The sequence below is a fragment of the Pongo abelii genome, chromosome 17 (genome assembly GCF_028885655.2).
Source record: "Pongo abelii isolate AG06213 chromosome 17, NHGRI_mPonAbe1-v2.0_pri, whole genome shotgun sequence".
Classification (NCBI taxonomy): Eukaryota; Metazoa; Chordata; class Mammalia; order Primates; family Hominidae; genus Pongo; species Pongo abelii.
The window spans coordinates 41,329,898-41,353,337 of record NC_072002.2 but is presented as its reverse complement, the minus strand read 5'-3'; the positions used below and the strand labels follow the sequence as shown (position 1 = coordinate 41,353,337).

Here is a 23,440-nt window from a genome sequence, read left to right as displayed (position 1 = left end):
CCCGCTGTAGAATCAAATAAGCTAGATTCAAGTCCTAGTTCTGCTACTTGATAGCACTGTCACCTTAGACAAATTACTTAATTATTTTATTCTTCAGTTTCCTTATCTGTTAGAAAACTCTTTTGATTACTGTCAGAATTCAGTGAGATGATACTTATGAAGTACCAGATATAAAGGAAATACTCAATTAGGAATGGCTATTATTCTTCAATTTTCTTGGATAGTTTTAGGATTGCAAGTCAATTTGCAGAAAACAAATATCCCCAAACTTTTGGCAAAGGCCAACTCACCAAATTTTTGTCCCTTGAATTGTAATTTGTCAAAAGAAAAATTCACTTTGAACTGTTATACAAATACATATATTTTTCTTTCCAACTTTCATTTTAGGTTCAGGGGGTACATGTGCAGGTTTGTTACATGGTTGTGTGTCATGGAGGTTTTGTGTACAGGCTATTTCATCATCCAGGCAATGATCATAGTACCCAATAGGTAGTTTTTAGACCCTTACCCTCCTCTCACCCTCCACCCTCAAGTAGGCCCGTGTCTATGGTTCCCAACTTTGTGTCTATGTGTACCCAGTGTTTAGCTCCCACTTATAAGGGAGAACATGCAGTATTTGGTTTTCTGTTCCTGCATTAACTTGCTTAGGATAATGGCCTCTGGTACCATCCATGTTGCTGCAAAAGTCATGATTTTGTTCTCCTTTATGGCTATGTAGTATTCCGTGCTGTATATACACCACATTTTCTTTATCCAGTCCACCATTGATGGACATCTAGGTTAATTTCATGTCTTTGCTAGTGTGAACAGTACTGCAATGAGCATACACATGCATGTGTCTTCATGGTAGAAGAATTTATATTCCTTTGAATATGTATTCATTTGAATTTATATTCATTCCATTAATTGAAATGCTGGGTCAAATGGTAGTTCTGTTTTAAGTTTTTTGAGAAGTTTCCAAACTTCTTTCAACAGTGGTTGAACTAATTTACATTCCTACCAGCAATGTATAAGTGTTCCTTTTTCTCCACAACCTTGCTAACATCTGCTGTTTTTAGACTTTTTGATAATAGCTATTCTGGCTGGTGTGAGATGGCATCTCATTGTGGTTTTGATTTGCAAGTCTCTGATGATTAGTGATTTTGAGCATTTTCTCATGTTTATTGACCACTTGTATGTCTTCTTTTGAGAAGTGTCTGTTCATGTCTTTTGCCTTCTTTTATAATGGAGTTATTTGGTTTTTGGTTGTTGATTTGTTTAAGTTCCTTATGGATTCTGGATAGTAAACCTTTGCTGGATGCATAGTTTGCAAATATTTTCTTCCATTCTGTAGGTTGTCTGTTTTCTCTGTTAATCATTTATTTTGCTGTGCAGAAGCTCTTTAGTTTAATTAGGTCCCACTTGTCAGTTTTTTATTTTGTTGCCATTACTTTTGGAGTCATTGTCATAAAATCTTTGCCAGGGCCTATGTCCAAAATGGTATTTCCTGGATTTTCTTCTTGGATATGATAGGCGCAACAGACATCTAGAGAACACTCCACCCAACAATAACAGAATATACATTCTTCTCATCTGCACATGGCATATACTCTAAAACTGACCACATGCTTGTCCATAAAGCAATTCCCAATAAGATAAGAACCAAAATCATACCAATCATACTCTCATACCACAGTGCAATAAAAATAGAAATTAATACTAAGAAGATCTCTCCAAACCATATAATTTCATGGAAATTAAACAACCTGCTCCTGATTGACTTTTGGGTAAATAATGAAATTAAGGCAGAAATTAAGAAATTCTTTGAAACTAATGAAATTCTTTGAAACTAAAACAGATACAGCATACTAGTATCTCTGGACACAGCTAAAGCAGTGTTAAGAGGAAAATTTATAACACTAAAAGCCCACATCAAAACATTAGAAAGTTCTCAAATTAACAACCTAATATCACATGGGATGTGGGATTACAAAAACAAGAGCAAATCAACCCCAAAACTAGCAGAAGAAAAGAAATAACCAAAATTAGAGCTGAATTAAACAAAATTGAGACCAAAAAAACCATACAAAAGATCAATGAGACCAAAAATTGATTTTTTGAAAGAATAGATGATTGGTAGATCACTAACTAAACTAATAAAGAATAAAGGGAGAAGACTGAAACAAACACAATCAGAAGCAACAAAGTGGGCATTACCAGCAACCCCACAGAAATAATAATTTAAAAAAACCCAGCAAGTGTTATGAACACCACTATGAGCTCAAACTAGAAAACCTACGAGAAATGAATAAATTCCTAGAAACATACAAACTCCCAAGATTGAACCAAGAAAAAATTGAAACCCTAAACAGGCCAATAATGAGTTCTGAAATTGAATCAGTAATAAAAAAGCCCACCAACCAGAAAAAGCCCTAGACCAGATGGATTCATAGCCAAATTCTACCAGATATATAAAGAAGAGCTAGTACCAATCATACTGAAACTATTCCAAAAAATTGAAGAGGAAGAACTTCTCTCTAACTCGTTATATGATGCCAGCATCATTCTGATACCAAAATCTGGCAGAGATACAAGCAAAAAAAAAAAACAAAAACAACTTTGGCCCAATATCCCTGATGAACGTAGATACAAAAATCCTCAACAAAATAACTACCAAACCAAATCTAGCAGCACATCAAAAAACTAATCCACCACAATCAAGTAGGTTTTATTCTTGGGATGCAAAGTTAGTTCAACATCCACAAATCAATAAATGTGATTCATCACATAAACAGAACAAAAACCACAGACTACATGATTATCTCAATAGATATAGAAAGGGCTTTCAATAAAATTCAACATTCCCTCCTGTTAAACTGTTATACAAATATTTTAAACAAGACCCAGGATATGTTATTGCAGACAGAGAAGAGGGTAGACATAAGAACCCAGATGGAATGGGGCCCATGAGAAGACTTAGAAGCAGATGTTCCAAGAGTTCTAGGCATCTGCATTTTGAAACATGCCAAATGAATATTCACCCAATTTGGAATAAGTCAGTGGAAAAGGAGGCAGGGAAGACATGATGAAATTAACACTGAAAAAAATGTTGGATAAAATGGCAAATTGGTCATTTGACAAATTGATTTGTAGCGAATTGGCTTTGGATAAATTAGCCATTTAGCAAAGTGGTCTGTTTTGCTATGAGGCCTATTTTTATAACATGCAGGGGAAAATTAACATTTTAAATTTATCTTGTGAAAAGACATGTTCAGAGGCAATCAAATCGTATGTTAAAGAACATCAGCCTTGTAATACAAAAGTAAAATCTTCATCCCACCCAAAGTTTTCATGGATTTGGATCTCCTGCAGAATGTGCCTTAAACAATTAATGACAACAAAAAGTATAATTCATATTAAATTTTAGTAACTAATAATAAGCCCTTCACAATTGTAGATACGGGAATAAGTGGCAATTAGAAAGAACACTGCATTGCCTCCCTTCCAATGCCTATTTAAGCAAGCTTAATGTTGAGTTAAATAGGAGTTAATGAGTGTGCGTATTTATCTGTATATCTATATCCATCTATCTACTTATATATACATATCATTCTTCAGATTAAATGTATTACCTTTCCTCATGGCTATCTCTTCATATGGATTATATATTTCTTTATGAATCCTTCATCATTTGGGTTGAAATGAGCAATACCCTATACTTTAATAACCTGTCTAACATAAGATCCAACACACCTACCAAAGAAACATGATGTTGTCTTACCCTGAAAAATATCTATTCACTAAAAGATTTGTGAAAATCTCCTGATTCCCATAGGGATTTAAACCTAACAAATTGCACGTAGCACACCAAGTAAGCATTTAGAGAAAATTTTCTTGTGCTTGAGTGCCCTTTCAGCTGGACGTATCAAAGGCTTAGTTGGTTCCTCTTATACTGTCACCTCGCTCTCTTAGGCAGAAAAATGCCCAAAGTTATATCTTTTCCTTGTGTATTGATAAAGCTTCAAGTAAATGACAGTGGAAACCAACCGTGAGAAGCTTTTGAAATTTTTGCCCAAGAGTTTTACTTAGAAATTGCCTTGCTTTGATAAATTAATCCAAGTTCCTGAACAGTGTAATTCACTCATTAATTTTATTTTTTATTTTTGTTGTGCACAGTGTTGAGGCAGGCTAAGTGCTACACTGAGGATGGGAGAAGCAGCTAAAGAGATTGATGGGCCAGGTGGATGGTCATTGTCATAAAACTCACTTGTGAGATACAGCATTATGAGGAGTTTGTACTTACTTGGGTGTGGTAGAAACATAATCTGTACTTTGTGTGTTTTTCCATACAATATTGTTCTTTAGATAAATCAATACTAAATCTGAGATTTATCTGATAGTAGGAAAACTCATTGAAGTTAGTATATTATAATTTCTTTTATGCTTAAGTATAAAATATGAACATTTTGATGAATTTCTCAAATATCTGTTATTTTGACAGTACTAAAAAGCAAATTTTCATTATCTAAATAACTTCACATATGTGGATGTCCGTTGTCCTGAGTCTTTTGAAATCTTGTCTTATGGGATGCATTTGTACTTAATATGTTTTTTAGGTACACTTTTAGGGGAACTTGGTGGATCTTTTGTTAGGGCTACATTTCTAGTATCTTAGGTACCAATTACCCTCAGGGGAAACATTTAGTCAGACTGGCTGATAAACATGTCGCAGGTGACTTTAGAATTAAGTCTCATTTGGAGATAGAAAGCTTGGGTTTATATTTTTAATTAAGTGCAGGCTTCTGTCCTTTACTTGAACCTAAGAAGTATCATGTAGCAGGAAGTTTCAGTTCAGCAGGATTCTGACTATTTTCATGCAGTTCCACTTTGCAAACAAGACAGAATTAACACAAGGTGTGCTTTTAGCTTCTGGCTATGCCCATTATTTTTAAGCTGCTTTGTAACATTTTTTTCATTCCAGGACCTTAAGGCAAACTTTAGGAGAAACTGGATATATTATGAAATAAAGAAATACCACAATATCTGACTCTTTCATTTATTACTCCATTGATTAATAAATATACTAAATGTAAAGAGGTGAGTTCAACACCCAGGAAACATAAATATAAAAAGACAAAGCCCCCACCCTCAAGAAATATACCATCTAGGAGGGTTGGGATGGGAGACAAGTTCCATACTCAAAGAAAAATAATGTAAGGTAGGTGCACTGCTTTCTGCCATCTAGCAGCTCAGAGAGGGGAGCACTTGCCTGTTCTCCTGCAATCAGAGAAACCATCATCCGAGAAAAACTGCTGCAGCCTTCATCTGATGTTGATTCTTTTTTTCTTTCTTTTCTTTCTTTTTTGTTTTTTTGAGTCAGGGTCTCGCTCTGTCACCCAGGCTAAAGTGCAGTGGTACCATCATAGCTCACTGGAGTCTTGAACACCTGAGCTGAAATGATCCCACCTTAGCTTCCTGAGTAGCTGGGTAGCTGGGACTACAGGCAGCCACCACCATGCCCAGCAAACTGTTTTTTCTAATTGTTTGTAGAGATGAGGTCTTGTTGTTGTTGTCTAGGCTGGAACTGATTCTTTAAAAAGTGCCCCCACCTAGGGTCCTTCTGAATATATTCACCAACATTCTGCCCCAGATGTTTTTATCTTCTCTTTTTCTCTTTTTGTCTACGTCTTCCTTTAAGCCATCCCTATGGCTTGTACTATCACTCCTAGGGAAACTAACCTCAAACATGACCCTGATTTTTCTTCTAAATTCCATTTCTTTATTTCTAGGTCATGTCACTGAGCTGTTGCCTTAAATTCTTCAGATTCATGGAGCCTAAAGTGAAACATGGATCACTGCTATACTACCTGCCATTCCCTTGGGTATTTGTGTTTCATTTCTGTTAAAGACATGACCATTTGCCTGGTCACCCAGTCTTGACAGTTGAGCTGCATTCTGCCATTTCTCCCATCTTCTTTCCAGATCTCCCTGATAACTAGTTAGAAAAGACCTACTTGCCCCTCGTTCCAGTGTGTGGCTCACTTTTCCACTCTGCAGGACATCCTGAACACACCAAATTACACATCTGGCCACCTATGCCTTCTGTACACAGTGCCTACCCACATTAACTCACTCATCAAGTATTCACTGAATGCCTATTATATGCAATTCAGCATGAGGTGCCAAAGAATACAAAAGTAAAATTTTAAAAAAGCTGGAAGATTTTTATAGAAGACAAGCATTCTTTCTAATGAGAGATATACATAGCTATTTTTAAAAAACAATGTGATGAAATTACTATCTCTGCTTGGGCATCCAGGAACATGTCCTAAAAGAAATGACTTGAATTTTAAAGGCTAAGTAAGAGTTAACCAAGTAGAAGAGGAGGAAATGGCATTTCCAGATGGGAAACAAGTATGAACAAAGGCATATATTGCCTTGTGGAGATATGCAGGTGGAACCATTTTTTGGTCAGTTAATGACCCATCTCTTTCTTTTCTGAACTCCCATATGACATGAAAGTTCCTCTACCTTGTTTTATGGTCATTGTAGTATTTGCCAGCTCCTGCCTAGATTACAGGTTTTAAGGGCAAGGACCATGCATCAATTATCTTTGAACTCTCTATAGAACTTGGACCTATTATACACTTGTGGTAGGCTGAATAAGGGCCCCCAAAGATATCCACATCCTAACCCCCAGAACCCGTGACTCTGTAACCTTACATGGGAAAAGGGGCTTTGCAGATGTGATTAAGCAAAGACCCCAGATGGGGAGATTATTTTGAATTATCTAGGTGGACTCCATGTCATCACAAGGGTCCTCCTAAGAGAGAGTTGGGAGGGTCAGAATCCAAAGAGATGTGAGAATGAAAAGCACACGTGAGAGCAGTGGGATAGCCAGATTTTAAGAGGGTTGTGAGCCGGAGAATATAGGCCTCCTCTATAGAAGCTACAGAAGGTCAGAGGTGGACAGAGTCTCCCTGAGAAGCTCTAGAAGCAGCACAACCCTGCCCACTCATGGTAGACTCCCAATCTCCGGGCTGTAGAATAATACATCTGTGATATTTTAAGCCACTGTTTGTGATTGTCTGTTACAGGAGTAATAGAAAACTAATATGATGTTTAATATTCATAAATGTTTTATAGGTTCATGACATGATTTTTAACCTTTTTCATCTATATGGTATTAGGAAGGCAGATATAAATTTTTTTTTAATTTATACAGGGAATCCTTAATGTAACAACCACTAGATTGTGCTAATTTGATAAAGTAAAAAAAAAATAGAAAATATTATATCATCAAAGAGGATTTTTAAAATAGTGAAGAGAAATTCTAGATGTTGTTATTTTAGAGTCACGTTATTGAACTAATGATATCCTATACTTTATAATACAATTCTAAGAAAATCTGACTGGGTGCAGTTATCACAATCTGTGAATTTTCACTCAAGTTTTCACAAAATATCATCCTCCATTTATCTTTTACTAGCTCCATAATTTAGAGTAAAAAGACAGTATGTAATGTGCATTGCAAGCTTCCCAGTATTTTCGAAGAAGAAAGTCCATAATCTCTTTTGGTAAATATTGGTAGACAATGAGGATGAAATATGGTTTACAGTATACAAAGTTCTGCCATTATTAGACCATAGGAGGGCTTCAGAGCACACCCACTCATTGCCACAAGCTGATGATGGAGACAAATACCTGTGGGACTCCCAGCATGCACAGGACATTGTTCATGGCTTTAGGAACTGAGCTACTCAGTATTTGGTCCTAACCATAAATGAATTTGCTGATGTGAGATTTACAAATACAGTAAACCTCATTAATGAATTATATATCTGCAAATTCACCCACTCACAAAACCTTATATGTAACCCCAAAATCAATATTTACGGCACTTTGATGGTCAAAAGTGGATGTGTGCAGAGTGGCAAAAATTTGTGTTGTCCTAATGTGTACATTCCTAGCTGAGGCTAAAGAAGGCCACGCTCTGCCACCCTTTTTCAGCTCTTTATACAGAGATGACAAGGGGATGGAGATGGAAGAGACAGTCCAATGTAGTGCAAGAAGACTCTGCTCTGGGGCCATCTGGACAGCTTGAGTCCCATCTCTGATCCCTGTTAGTGGGGAAGCCTCAGGCAAGTCACATAACACCATTGAACCTTGTTTTTTCTTGTGTAATAAAGAAAATAGTATCTACCAGGACAATCTTGTTTTTAAGATGTTTTTAAGGTTTAAGATTATAATATATGTGAGATATATGTATATATACTTTACATACACATGTATATATTTCCTCTAAGCGCAATGGTTCAGTATTCATTAATTCAGTGTTTGCAGAGGCTTTGTAGAACAAAACTACCACGAATAACAAGAACCGACTATACATTTCAATGTGAAGCATTTTATAGAGGGACTAGAGGTGGTCATGGTGATACTTAGAAAATGCTCATAATGAAACTCAGTTGGGAATAGATGGGCTCCACTCATGTGTTAGCATGCAGGCTGGCTGTATGTCACACTCTGTTACCCTGTTTCTCTCTTAGAGAAACAATAATGGATAAAATAACGAATTCCTTCTACCATGTTTGATATGGTTTGATTCTGTGTCCCCATCCAAATCTCATGTTAAATTGTAATTCTCAGTGTTGGAGGAGGGACCTGGTGGGAGGTGATTGGACCATGGGGTCAGACTTCCCCCTTGCTGTTGTTGTGATAGAGTTCTCACAAGATCTAGTGTTTGAAAGTGTGTGGCACCTCCCCCTTCATGCTCTCTTTTTCTTGCCTCTGCCATGGAGACATGCTTGCTTCCCCTTCACCTTCCACCATGATTGTAAGTTTCCTGAGGCCTCCCCAGAAGCAGAAGCCTGTACAGCCCACAGGCTGTGAGCCAATTAAACCTCTTTTCTTTATAGATTACCCAGTCTCGGTTATGTCTTTATATCAGTATGAGAACAAATTAATACAATTTGTATATTTTTCTGTCTTTATATGAGCAAGATACATTATTTACCTACTTATAATTAGCAAGTTATAAGTTTTCTTCACAGTATTACATTTCAGAGATGTAGACAAAAAGATATACAGAATTCATAGAGATGAAATCACTTCATCATTCCCCCACATTCCCGAAAGAAGTTTATTTCTTAGTTGCAAAAACACAGCCAGACAGAGGCTCCCTCCCCCACAATATTTCTCTGTTAGGAAACAATCTTTTTTTCAAGACTCTGATTTAACAAGGTTTTATTAAGCACTGCACTGAGTGCTATGGAAGATTCAGATATAAAGGGTATTTTTCTTTCTCACCAATGCATTTCTACCATTTTGGGGTACACTAAGTGAACATACAGAAAAGAAAAACTATAGAATAAAATATATGCAAGTATATTAAAGTCTAAACATTTAGTCACTAGCTTAAGGCATTCCAAGAGAATTTGAAGAGTATTCAAACTAAAATTTTAGCCATTTGGAATTTTTTTATTTTCATTTGTGTTCTAATTAAAATTATAATTGTTTTCTTCTATCAACGTGATTGACTCTAAACATTAGTAAAGAAAAAGAAAGAAAAACCCACTAGCACCACCAATGACTATAACAAAAATTGTTCCAAAGTTTCCACATAGAGTCAATAAACTCTAGCTTGGTGGGTTAAATGAACCATGTGAAGCTATAAATTCAGAATTTTATGCACCTTATAAGAACACAGTATAAAACATAGATGGACTGCCTTTTCTAGTAGAGTGAGAACTCCCTGATCAATTTTTGCAGTTATGCCTTGTATTAAAGCCTCTCGAGTCCATTTGACAGATCACCTCTCTAAAGAGCTAAATGTGTGGTTAAATGATTGATTATTCTCCCCGTTCAGCTCCTTTCCCCTCATTGGACATGTAGCCCTCGTCTCCTTTTCCCATCATGTACAGAAAATATGGAACAACCTCTGTCCTAAGCTTTCTGTCAAACACTTTATTGGCCTGATCGTGGATAAGGAGAGATGCACAGGATTCAAAGCTTACGCAGAGGATTCATATGCTGAATTTAAGTTGCAAGACCTCAAGGTTATGCAGAGGAAAACCAGGAGTCCCTCGTGTAAGCTGTGGATAGAATGGTCTGTTCTGGACTTATTTGGGTATACACTAATGAAAACCTAGCTGCTGTCAATAGGAGTTGGTAGGGAAGTTTAGGCTTAGGGACTGTGGAAGTTCATTCTGAACTCCTTTGGCTCTCACTTGCCACACTGGCCCACACCTATACCAGGATTTGCTTATTGGTCAGGCACCAAAGTGTTCCAAGAATTCTAAAGAGTTTCTCCTTTGAAAATAAGTTTTAAGTGGAAACTTAGTGACCTAGAAAAAAACTGAACCTACTAAAATGGACCAATACTACACACATACACTTACACACACACATTCATTAATAACAAGTCAGTCCTTTAAATTAAATTAAACAGGATAGAGTTACTGCTACTGCTTCTGGAATTGTCCCATATTAGAAAGAGCCTAAAATTTCTAATTATGTCTCATTTAACTAAACTCTCAGGAATTTAATCCTCTTCAGAGAGCCTATTGTCTTGAAATTGCACATTTAGATAAGGAAACCAAGTTCTTTTTATCAAAGTACTTTATGAATGTTGAGAAATGTCAGATTCAGTAATTTATCACCTGGATACCATGTGCTTTGAAGTGGAGGATGCGATAACAATGGTAACGACACGGTAAATTATGTTACCATGGCAGGACAGCCTCCAATGGCTACTCGGGTTTCAGCTCTGTGCACTTCACATCTTTATCACAACCTGGATCAAGGGGGTATGGGGATCACACAGGTGTTAAAATGGTTTGAGCTCCTAGCGTTTAATAATTTGCTCCACGGATCCTGGCATTCATGACAGTCTTTTAGGTGCCATTAAAATATCCCTAAATCTGGCAGATTTTTTTAATATTTAGATGTTGTGTAATCAATTTTAGTCATTCTTACACAGTACATACGAGAACAGTGAATGTTTTCCATGTCTAATAGGAGACATAAGAAGTTTTGCACATCTGGGAGTATGTGTGTGGAAAAGATACTTCATTATAGGTAATTGATGCTGGCAAATTAGATTTTTAAGTTTTGTTAAAAACAAAGCGTTTCTGGTACAGTCTAATATTATGTGTTATTATGATCCAATAAACTGTTCACATGAATTCCACCTACAAGTGGATAAAGTTAATTTTGTAAGAATGTCAAACTACTTGGAGTCAGAATGTATTTTCTCAACACTGAATCAGAACCTAGGAAAGAATGAATGATACTTTCAGATAAGACCTGTTGGCAGCCTAGAATTTGTTTTATTTTTTCTTCTTTGGTATCTTTCTGAAAATAAGGCTTTCTTTTTTCTTCTCTGTCTCCCTCTTTGTGTGTGTGTGTGTGTGTGTATCTTGAGTACTTTGCTTTCTTTCCTAAGCAATGGAAATTTAGTATGTTTGCTATCTGGTTGGACAAGTTTGTAAACTGAACGTGGCAAATATCAACCCACCACTGGAGCTCCTTGCAACTAATGAAATGTGTCAGCCAAAAACAAACAAACAAACAAAAAAAAACAAAGCAACCCCTAAAACCCTCTCATAAGAGCTGCAATATATGCTAGTCAAAGAGGCAATGGCTGCACCAATTTAGGAGCATTTCATTTTTCTTTATCAGTGATCTACAGTCTCTTTTTCCTAGCTTTTACACGTAAAAAAAAGAAAAACATAGTGGAAAAACATTTTCTTTAAAGCATTATATTTTTCCTATTTGATGACTATACTATAGATGTTAAATCTTATATGTTATTGTCCTTTCAAGATACAAAATATAAAATTTATATATTAGATATATAGATATACATAAACTATATATCATATATTTATATAATTATAATGTATATTTTACAATTATACATAAGTTAATATTATTTATTTTTATTAAGATTATATATATATAATCTAACATATTGACATACTCTCCTAACCTCAGCAATATATTAAAAAATAAAGTATAAGCTTTGTTAATTTTGCGAAGCTAGGAAATATCATGTTTTTTATATAAATAGTATACCAACATCAAACCCCCGAAACTCTAGACAGGCTGATGGCTTTATGTCAATGCCAGGACTTGGAGGAGGGGAAGACAGGTGGTCAGGAGGATGGGAACCTTTTGTCATCCTCATCTCCTAGAGAAAGTCACAATTTGACAGACGGGGGAAGGATAACCTTAGTAGATTCCATTTTATTTAACTATATAAACACATAAATCTTTTACCCCCAGGCTATTTTCTAAATGCTAATAATTTTAAAGATACTCTCATTAACTTGAAATGGTTTTATAGTTTTGTTTTTGTTTGAAAACTCATACCAGCCATTAAAGACTATGTCAGTTACTCCATAGATGGTATTCATGCGGATTCAGATATTTGGGGTAAATAATAAAGAAGAAAAGAAAATGAATTTGACGAGAGATCCTTCACGCTAAGCTGGCCAAAATAAATCACAGTTTTGAAAATAACATATCCCTTGGGAGAAAGTTGCTTCTATGCTTTATAACTTAAGGATGTTAGTCTCATAAAGTTTCACACATTTGAAGTGCATGGTAAACAGCTAGTTGTCATATTCAAATGTGCTAGGATAAAATATTAATTTCTTTGTTCTGTTCTTAACTTTGTTGCCAAATATATGCTACTTTAGGTGAGACAAGTTGTTCTGTGTCTCAGTTATAGCTTTGTTGCTACTTATCAAAGATGAATGATGCCTGCACCTCCTCATAGAGTTGTAGGGTGCAACTAAGATTACAAAAAATAAGAAAAGATGAAATAATGTGAACCCAAAGAGACATAAAATGTAATGCTGCTACTTTATATAATATATATATATTTGTGACTATATATGGTCACTATATATATATAAATAGTCACAAAAAGTAAGCAAAATACTGTTTAAAGAGGTACTGAATGTCAGAAGCCACAAATAGCTTCTTGCAGGGGGTTGCAGGGGGGTAGGGGAACCACAGAGAGTGCAGCAGGAGTGGCTACTGAATACGTCAATCTCATGGAATGGCGACCTTGACTCTCCTTCCTGCAGCAGCCTCTCAGCATCAGCCCCTCGATGACCCCTCTCCATTACCCCTAGGAACTTTCCTGTCTAGGCTATGCCATCTTCTCTCTGGTCACACTGCAGGTTTACCTGTTCCTGACTACATACTTGCTGCTTATGTCACCTCAGTGTGTCACATAGTGTTTTACAGTCTGGGCTACTCAGTCCAAGGGTTTTACTTCCCCGCTTTGACCCAGCACCTGCGCTGCCCATCCCCTGACCCCCATCAGCTGGGTGCTACCAATGCACTTGTTTAACTTGTTATCCCAGCGGTGGCATCATTCTTATCCTGGGTTGTCTCCTTAGGAGATCCTGGAAAATGCCTCAGCCAGGCCAGCACTCCAACAGGATAACTACATCCTGTTAAGCAGTTATAGCAATGCCCCTCTAGAACATACGCTCTGCTCTTCCAAGCCACTGTGGCCTTGCATGTCATAGTAGTTGGAGTTCTCAGAACATTGTGAGGCAGATCAGTGTGAATTCCAGCTTCTTCATCCAGCTACATATTCACCTACAAGTACAAAATTCCCATTGCCAATTAGAGGATGCCCTGGTGCTGATTCTGCTCCAGTCAGTTGGTGATTTAGCCCAACGCTTCTCAAATTTCAACAGGCAAACAAACTACTTAAGTCTTGCTGAAGTCCAGATTCTGATTTGGTAGATCCTGAAATGTAACCTGAGACTCTTCATAACTAATGAGTTCCTGGTGATCATACTGCGGCTTGTCCCCCATACTTTGAGTTGCAAGGATCTACCCAGAGTTGGATTGTACTTCTCAAACAGGAAGAGAAGCCCCTACTGGACCAATAAGTCTTAATAAGGCATACTTCTATGCTTCCATTAATTCTAGCAGTTACTTTAAAGCCATAAACTGGACTAAAGTCTTCTGCCAAGGCTTGGATTACTGGAGCAACAAAGCCTTTTGTATCTGTTAGGAAAGAAGCTATCTGTCAGGATGATCTGACCTGATTTTCTGGATCTCATCAGGTTTGGGTCCAAGTGAGGCTGCACATCTGGCCCGGGAGAACTGGTCTTTGTGTAAGGCAGAGTGTCAACTTAGTTACAGGTCACACAGTGGACACACAAGCCTACAACTTCGACCTCTGGCACCTCCTATGTCCCCTACTAACTTAAAGCATTTCATCAGCAATGTAAATATTGCCAAGAAGTTGCTAAGGAAAAGCCTTTTGGCAACTAGATGGTCTGTCTTCAATGTTCATCATGAGTCCACTGGAGCTAACAAATCATGAAATTGTTGCTGACAACCCTGGTTGTACAGCATCCTGAAGTGAGGGAAATGCCAACAATTATGCCAGAAGGAAGGCTTTAAGGATATTCTACATCCTGGCTTCAAACAACAAAGCTTTACTGCAGACTGCAAGGAAGTGGCAGACGCAAGGAAATGAGGCTGGTGCATTGAAATCCACAAAAGAAGAACTTTTCTCAGAGCAGAGACTTCACAAGCTCACTATTAGTTTAAGATCTAGAGCTACAAACAGTCACAGCCTCTCAAAAGCCCAGCTATAGTCCAATCAAAGAACAATCTTCACACTGGGCAATATGGAAAAAGCTGTTGAGTCAACATTCATCCTAACAGCCACACTTACACATAATGGTAAGCAGGAACAGCATCACTGTCAAATAGAAAAGACTGCAAATATGTAGAAGGTGAATTGCTAATAAAATATATCACATGTAGATATATACCAGCAGGAAAAAGGGGAAGATGAGAGACTATTTATACTAATTCATTGTGAAGATGTCTATAATTGATGAAGTCTTGGAATCATGAAAATAGGGATCCCCCCCCAGGACCTTTATTATTATATTAATGCCTGCTCGTTATTTGTATGTCCTCTAGCAATAATGTCACTTTTATATGAATAATGCACAGTTCATTTTGTCCTGGAAGCTGATTTCTCAACACTGTAGTTATGAGGATAATACAGATATTTTAGTGATTTCTCCAAAAGAAACAATAAAATTTTTGAATTGAGAAAAAAAAATCTAATATTTACCACTTAGAGGAATGCAGCAATATATTTATTGAGCACCTTCTTTGAGTGAAATATTTTCTTAGGATAAATCTCACATTATAAGTGTGATTGCTCATTTATGCTAGAGTGTGTCCCTGTGCTCAAGGACAGCAGATATATCTACATAAGCCATTATCTAATGAGTTAGAACATTTTAAATATCACAAGAGAACTATAAGCAAACTTCAAATATTAAGTCTCGGTCATTTCCAGTTTTATAGTTCAGGGCTGGGGAAGAAGCCAGGGAAACCTTTATAACAAGGTGGATCAAACTTGTGCCCTGAAGAGTGAATGAAATACTGATGTGTATCAATGATGGAAGGCTAGATAAAGAGGAGGACTATTTCAGAAGAACAGGATCCAGTCAGAGAAAGAGAAACTACTCTGGTTACAAAGGTGCTAGAGAGCTGAGGAGCCTAACAGTGGATGGCGAGGTACCCCAAGAAGAACAAGACCAAGAAGCCACCAGGGGTGGAAGGATAGTGGAAGTAAATCATTCTCAGAGCCCAGAAACTAGTGCCAGTTGGCAGAGGCTGGCCATAGGGAGCTGGAGCTGTGAAGGGAGAGGCAGACTCATGGGAACTAGGTCCACGGAGAGGCCACAGGACCCTGTGGGGTACTGGGGGGTCAGCAACAGAGGAGAGTCTGGCTAGTCCCCTCCTTTTATCCTCCAGAGGTTCATCAATACCCAGCACTGACCAAATCTACCAAACAGCACAAGCAAACTTGGAAAATTTAGCTTCTGCTAACACAGAGCAAAGTAGGATAAGGGTGTGAATAAACCTGAGAACAAGCCAGCAATGGACTGCATAACTGGCAAAAGCAAGGACAACAAAAAGCAAGGGGTGTTTGGGAAATGGCAAGTTCTATAGTTTACCTCTAACACAGGGGTGACATAGGACAAGGTCAAACCTCTTTTGTTCCCACTTAGTGGGGGACCTAGCAGAGTACCTGACATATGGTGAGTCTCAATAAACACATCTTCATTAAATAAATGCAAGAGTGAAATCATGTAAACTAAATATGGAACCATAGATTGGAACCCTATCATGGAAGATATTAAATGGCAGTTGGAACCCTATCATGGAAGATATTAAATGGCAGGCTAAAAGGTTTGACATTTACTACTATTTGACATTGGTAGGCAATGGAGAGCCATTTCAGACCTTTATGCGTGGAAAGATGATCAAAATTATGCTTCCTATTGAACAGATATAGAGATAAGCCTTATTATATTTGGCCCAGTCAGCCAATTATATTATGTATACTCTGGTTCAAATGTTATTAAGAATTTTATAAAGAGCATTAAGTGTGGAGACCCTGAAGCTGACCCAAGCCCAGTGCATTATATTAGATGCCTCTGAAAAATAAATTTACTAGTATCATTGTTAATTGTCAAACTTAGGGCAGATAGTAGCTACAAGAGATTTCTAAATATAATTTAAGACAACCATCATTATCTGACTTATTCTTGAATGGGCATTATCCTAATCTTTTCTGGAATTAACTTTTTATGTGCCAAACAGTGGCATAGAGGGTGATTTAAATACCAATTATCTTCCTATGAAATTATTGCTTTTTAAATCATTTAACATGTTCAAGGCACTGTTGCTAAAATGGTAACCCATGTTCTCCTGCATTATTTAATTCATGTTCTTAAAACAGTTCATTTTGAACCTCTTTCTGGCTCAAATGCAAACTAGTACACTGCTGCTTCATTTACTAGTATTCAAATTAGAACAGTATCCTTTTGCTGTAATTTGTGTCTGGTGGTGCTCAATTCAATTTAGGTAGCCCCCAAATTGGTTTTCACATATCTGTTTAATTTTCATTTTGTAGCAATAGAAGACAGGTCTATTCAAAAAAGTCACAATGAATTAATATAGTAGGAATTTGGAAACTGGAGTTATAGTGCATATAGCCCCTATGTTTCAATAGATGTTGCAGAGTATGTTCAGTAGCTTATAGCAGATTTATTGTGCTATCTATATAATGGTTGGCATCTGCAATCCATCAAGACTTTATGCTTGTGAAGAAGGAGTGTTGATTTTGTATTTAATATGAGTGTAGGAAGAAGACTGGCTTTTTGGAAAAATTTTCTATCATTCTGATTTTTTTAAGTCATATATTTTCTCACTTTTTCATGTTGAGGACTTACAAAAGAAATTCTTAGAAATGTTTGCAATTGTCTCACAGGCTTATTGAACCAGAGAAAGGGAGATAAGAGAGTATGTCACAGGTGGGATCATTGCTTTTTATAACTGCAAAATTATATTAAGGAACTATGGGGTACATTACAGAACATAAACAGCCTTTATTATAGGATGATAAGAAAACTGGTGGTCCAAAAGTTAGCAATAAGTAAAAGTACCAATTTCATAAATCAATTTATTAATATGTCTTTATCTATTCTACAGTTACTTATTTAACCCTAACACCACTTTACATTTTGTCTGCTCCTGACAGTAAGAGCTTAAAATCTACTGGAAGTGAAAAATAATTAAAGAAAAGTAAGCAAGGATTTCCAGGCTATTTGGCAACCTGAGCCGATGTGAAGGAATTTCTTCCCCAAATCCAAACACATAAAATGGAAGGCAAAATACAACAAAAGCTTTCAAGCTCACCATAAAACAACAATAGAAAACCTTCATGTCCTAGAAAAGAAAAGGAGCTAAAAGTGAAAAATGTGAGGAGGAGCTGATTCCATTCTTACATCACGTTTGAAGAGAAATCCAGGCCACAGGCTTCATACATATGATGATGTGAAATCATGACCACATTTGTGAAAGGGGCCTGGAAGAAACCTGCAGTTGTCCCAGAGATGCAGCACTAGCAAGTAAGCCAAAGGCCACAAGAATAAAATGAGGCGTCCCAAAGAAACTTGAACCTCTGACTTCCATACCATGTGAATGAATGTAGGGTACAAATTCAACTACCCTAGTAGTATGTTGGTAAGTTAAAATAATAAATGGTCCAAAATTGATGAAATACCTGGATATCATCAGGAGCAAATGCAAATTACTCTAGAAAAATTTCCACAGCCAAGGACATATGTAACGTACACAAAGACTTATCCCCATCTTTCATTGGGGATAATTCAAAGATTTAAACTTATATCATGATATGAATTATTTGAAGGGAGATCAGCGCACATAATACAGAAGTTAGTTTTTACCCCACGAACTAGAAACAAAGAACCTGAAAATGAAAAGACCTCAAGTACATCTTAAATGTTCAAAGAAATAAAAGAAATAAATAAATAGCTAAAAATTCTGAGGAAAATGTAAAGTCAGTATGAAAAAAAGGACATATGGTATAAGTAAAAACCAAGTAAAATCTTAAAATAAAAAAGTGCCTATTATGATAAAATTTAATACATGGGATGGACAGAGGAGCAATCATAGTTTTCAAAATTACTCTCTCTCTCTTTATTCCTCTTATTTTCTCTAATTCCCACTCGAGTATCTGTTAACATATACAGGTTCTTATCAATATAAGGAAATAAAGTAAGCACTTTATTTTCCCTTTTAGGGGCATGATTTGGTTGGCAAGACAGAGGAGCAGACAGTGAAAGTTGAGGAAGGGAATGTCTAAGATAGTCTTGGGGACTCTATGGGAGAGAGGAAAATGGATCATTCAAAAGCAGCTCCCAAAGTAATATGATATGCAATAGTTATGACTTCTTTGTTTTCCCACAGATTATTTTAAATATCTGCTTTGAGTTTTCGTACCCTTTCTCCAGACCATGCCCTAGTGTGGCTGCAATAAAATGATACAGGGGCAGAGGGGCTTAATAAACTAAACTGGACAGGCATTCCTAGAATCATCAGGGCCATCAGATTCAGTCAATCTCAATATATTAGGTTTAACATTCTAAAACTCACAGTAACCACACCGTTTTAAAAAGCTACTTTACGCAAGAGTACATATGGCCTATAGAAAAGTGAAGATACGAGAGCAGAACTATAAATCCTCCTCAAAACAAACCACTTCTTGATAAAAATAGATAAATGAAAAAGAAACACCTTGGGTACTATCCCACCATTAAAATGGACAGAATTGAGTTAGTAGTTGAATCCTTTGACCCTATTACAGGAAAGCCCTTTATTTATTTATTTTACTTTTTTCTTTTTCTTTCTTTTTATTTTTCTAAGGAGAACAAAAATGCCAGACAGCAGTGTGTTGTTACTGCCACAAAATATTATTAAAGCATAACTAGCAAACCAGAAAGCATTGCCCTGTAAATTTAATGCAGTGTCAGTTTTGATCTAGATGTTTTGCTATCCAAAGAGATGCTTAATCTTCTAAACAGAATTGAACTGAATGATTTTCAAAAAAAGTCTTTATGGTAAAGTGTCAGTGCAGTTTGCCAGCCAAGTTATCCACTAGTGACATTCCCATAGGTTAGTATATGAATCTGAAACTTTGGTCTAACTATGAAAATATTGATTGGGTGGAGAAATAATAAATGGTACCATACCATTTTACTTTCAAGAAAGTAATTAGAAAATTGGGTCCTACTACTGGAATTTAATGTTTGGAATATAGATAATTCTATCTTAATAAAAAAGATCAGAGTAATCAAGAGATCACACATATGAAACAGAAACCACTACAGAAATGTAAGGCCTTATTAAAAATAATCACTAGTAAGACAAAGATATTTACTGAACTTTGTGCTCTCCTAGAAGTCATGGTATTTATAAGTTTAATGAGTCCTATTTAGTGAACCTTTTTAGAATTTACTCTAGCCTTTCAATAACCAAATAAATACATGTAAGAAGTTAAAATAATTTAGGTTATATAGTGAAGTATAATTAATGAAAAACGCAACTAGGTTTATGTCAAGTTATAAATGCTAAAATATCACCAACTAGTTAAGGCACTTCATTAAATAATTAATGTAGGAACTGTGAATGATTTAGGCCTTTGGGGGTTAGTGTCATCCTGACAGGTATAACAATCATATTGGCCGAGTATTGTGGCTCATGCCTGTAATCCCAACACTTTTGGGAGGGAGGCGAAGGCAAGGAGATCGCTTGAGGCCGGTAATATGAGGCCAACCTGGGCAACATATGGAAGCCCTGACTCTAAAAAATAAATTTAAAAAACAGAATCACAGTTATTTTTATTTTACTATAACTTAAAAGTTGTGAATTTATATTTGTCATTTATTCAGCATTTCTTTTAACTTTTATAATAAGCCTAAGAGTTTAGTATTATTGCTTTCACCTTGAACATGAGGAGATGGAAGTCCAGAGAGGAGAGCAACTGGCCAAGGTCACTTTACTACACGTGGAAGAGAGGGGGTCCAAATGCTGGCCCTCTCGCTATTTTACCTCGTTAACTGCTAGCAATTAAAACTTAAAATATGCAAATAAGTAATAGCCGTGTTGCAGCAAGTTCTTCTCCTTTTGACTTTGTTGCCCAGATCCAAAAGTCTCCCACCCTTCATGAGGTACCCATTTTTTAAGGTCCAAATAAACGGACCATTTTCCCACCCTCTGTGAGGTCCTGTGCCCTCTACATGCCACCTTTACTGGGGGCTAATAAGCTCTTCTGGATATCACCTATTTCATTTTCTGCTTATGCCACATTCTTGTTCCTACTCCATGTTTTACCTCCTAGAACAAGACACTCTCTGATTTATATCAACCCCAAGATTGTCCATAACCTTTTGCCACCCTCACACGGCACTATAAAGCCAAAGTGACTTTTGTTAATTGGAAGATATATAGAATGGGGTCCAACATAATGCAGAATTGGAAATAACTTAATATTGAAAGTAGTTATCATGGTTCCAAGTATTTTCTTTTCGTTTCCTAAAAAGGGAATTTCTTATTGATTGTATCCTTCCTTAGGATCCAACTGACTACCATATTTATATATTCACCTAGGGGAGGCCTCTCTTTTCATATTGTTTCTCCCTTTACTATTTTCAGGGTCATTTAAACTTATCTCTCTCAAAAAAAAAAAAAAAAGCAGTGAACGACTCTATAAATCCTCTTATTTCATTATACCTTTCCTTTTCTCCACTCTCTCCCAACTAGACTATACCAGGAGTCTCACTTTCATAACCAAAATGAATTTTTAAGGAATCAGGGAATTTTCCTAAAGAATTATTTTTTTTTCCAGAGATGGCATTCTGCCCCTCCCCTAGAAGGCAAAAGAAAGTGGCTGCCATTTGTTTTGTTTCGATAGCAAACTTTCCTTCTTGTTACATTTGTGTTTTTAATTCTATCTATTTGCACTCAGTGGTTATAAAAGATTCCAGAATAAAAAAAAATGAGGTTTAAAATTCTTGGCTTTCCAAAATTGGAGAAAAACAAAATACCTCGAAGACTCTTACATTCCTCTGAAAGCAGACCAAAGTCCGACTAAATGTAGCTGGCTGTGAGCTGTTCTTTACCCAGCAAACTTCCTTAATATGTATGTATTTTAATTCCATTACATGACATTATCCAGTCTTCAAGATGAAATATTAAGATGTTTATGGAAGAGTTTTCTGCCACTTACACACAGGAAGAAAAGCTTCAGGCGGTGGCTGTTCTTTCTGTCCCCTCAAGTTTATACATTACACACCTTATTTGTATGCACCGAAAATAAACATCTTGCCAGGGGATACAGATCCCTGTGTGCCCTGCTAAAGAGGTGGCATGTGATGCTTGAAATGTTTGAGATGACAAATAGCCCAGCAGGTCTGGCCTCTTCCTCTCCTGCCCTGGGCTGCTGGCAATCTATTTCAAATTGTGTGTGCATTGTAGGGTGAAGCCTATACCAAGAAGTGCCAGCCTCACCCCAAGCAGTGTCCTATTGAATATGGGATTAAGTGAAAGTCTCTGGGGACTAGCCAGAGAACAAAAGAGCATATCATCACCAGAGGCAGGAGCAGCTCACCAGAAGGAACCTCTATGCTCCACATTTCTTTCAAATGTTGATGTTGTCATATGGAATTCTGTCAAATGTTTTTAAATGGAAAAATGCACCCACCATGATTCTTTAAATGAATAGTTCCGCCATCCACAGGGGCTTCATCTGAATGCCTAGAACAAAATCTGGAGTTGAAGCTAGCCTTGCCATTTTTGCTTATAGCTCAAATAGTACTTTCCAGTGCAAAAATGTCACTGCTCTGATGCGTGCGGAACAGAGTGCTCTGCTTGTATTAATCATGGTGCCGTCTGCATGGGTGGATATTGTTGGAAGCCAGAGACAGCAACCTGGGCCCCATCATGCTGGCTCCAGGAAAATGTTGGCAGAGCTCACAAGCTGATTTTTTTTTTTTTTTTTTTTTTTTTTGCTGTAAGGCTTAGGTATTACAAATGTGTGATCTGAATTTTGTAACATTTTTCTTCACCTTTTGAAATTACTCTTTTCTCTATTATCATCACTTTCCCAGGGTTTCCAATGAGCTTGTTAAGAACTAAGATCAGTCAGCCTATTAATACCCAGGCCTGATTTTTCTTTACCCATAATATCTAGCAGTGTCACAACAGAGCTTAAAAAAAAAGTCACTGTATATAGCCCATAGGTATTCAGGATTCTGGAGGATACCTGTTAGATGTCCCTGGAAATATAATTGGATTGTGCACATTTGGAATTGGCTTCTCCTCCTTCCAGAGCCACCCCATTAAGATGGAACACAATACTACAAAATTTACAGCCCTCCTGGCCTCCCACCTTCACCACCCCCACCACCCTCACCTAGATTTGAATACAAGTGGTTCAACTGAAGGGTAAAACTTCAATTAAAAAAAAACCACACATGTAATATGCAAATAATCTCATAACTTTTTTGAAAAAAATCTGTAACAAATAATGAATTGAGGAGTTTAAAATCAAACTGACAGATTGGGGCTATGTAAGCAGCCAGTTCAGATAATTTTATGGAAGGAAAAACTTACGTATTTTGCACAACAAAGGAAAAAGAATAGAAATGACCCATTTCCACAAGACTTCAGAGAACATTTTGTACACATGACGGTGGATTGTCTGTATCCTATAAAATAATGCTAGGAGGAAAGGCTAACTCCATCCCACTTTATTCACACCAGTATAGGATTTTTTAAAAGAATTTCTTCAATTTTTGAAATGTACAATAAATTTGATGATGATCATTTATAAAGACACTTGTATTTAATTTATTTGTATTTTATCTCCTTAGGATAAGCTTTGCTAGGTGTATTTGAGATAGGAAACTGGAGACTGTGTAAATCAAAAGGATAATTTAAATCAATTTGTGTCTCTCAGTTTTGTACATAAATTAGGCCAGTATCACAAAAATATGAAGGAGCATATGTGGTAAACAGTGTGATTTGT

The 23,440-nt window shown here is 36.7% G+C and overlaps 1 protein-coding gene and 1 long non-coding RNA gene across 7 annotated transcripts in view; one reads left to right on the top strand and one right to left on the bottom strand.

Annotated features, from left to right (window-relative positions):
• CHST9 (carbohydrate sulfotransferase 9) overlaps positions 1 to 23,440 on the top strand; it is a 278,955-nt gene that overhangs the window by 93,813 nt on the left and 161,702 nt on the right. For 2 of the 6 annotated variants that reach the window (XM_063716870.1, XM_063716869.1), the window contains exon 1: positions 17,602 to 18,075. The exons of the other annotated variants lie outside the window; for them this stretch is intronic. The gene's annotated coding sequence lies outside the window, so the exon portion shown is untranslated. Of the gene's footprint in view, positions 1 to 17,601; positions 18,076 to 23,440 lie in introns of those variants that run through there. 6 annotated transcript variants of the gene reach the window in all.
• LOC129051525 (uncharacterized) overlaps positions 1 to 23,440 on the bottom strand; it is a 195,846-nt gene that overhangs the window by 80,456 nt on the left and 91,950 nt on the right. The window lies entirely within an intron of this gene.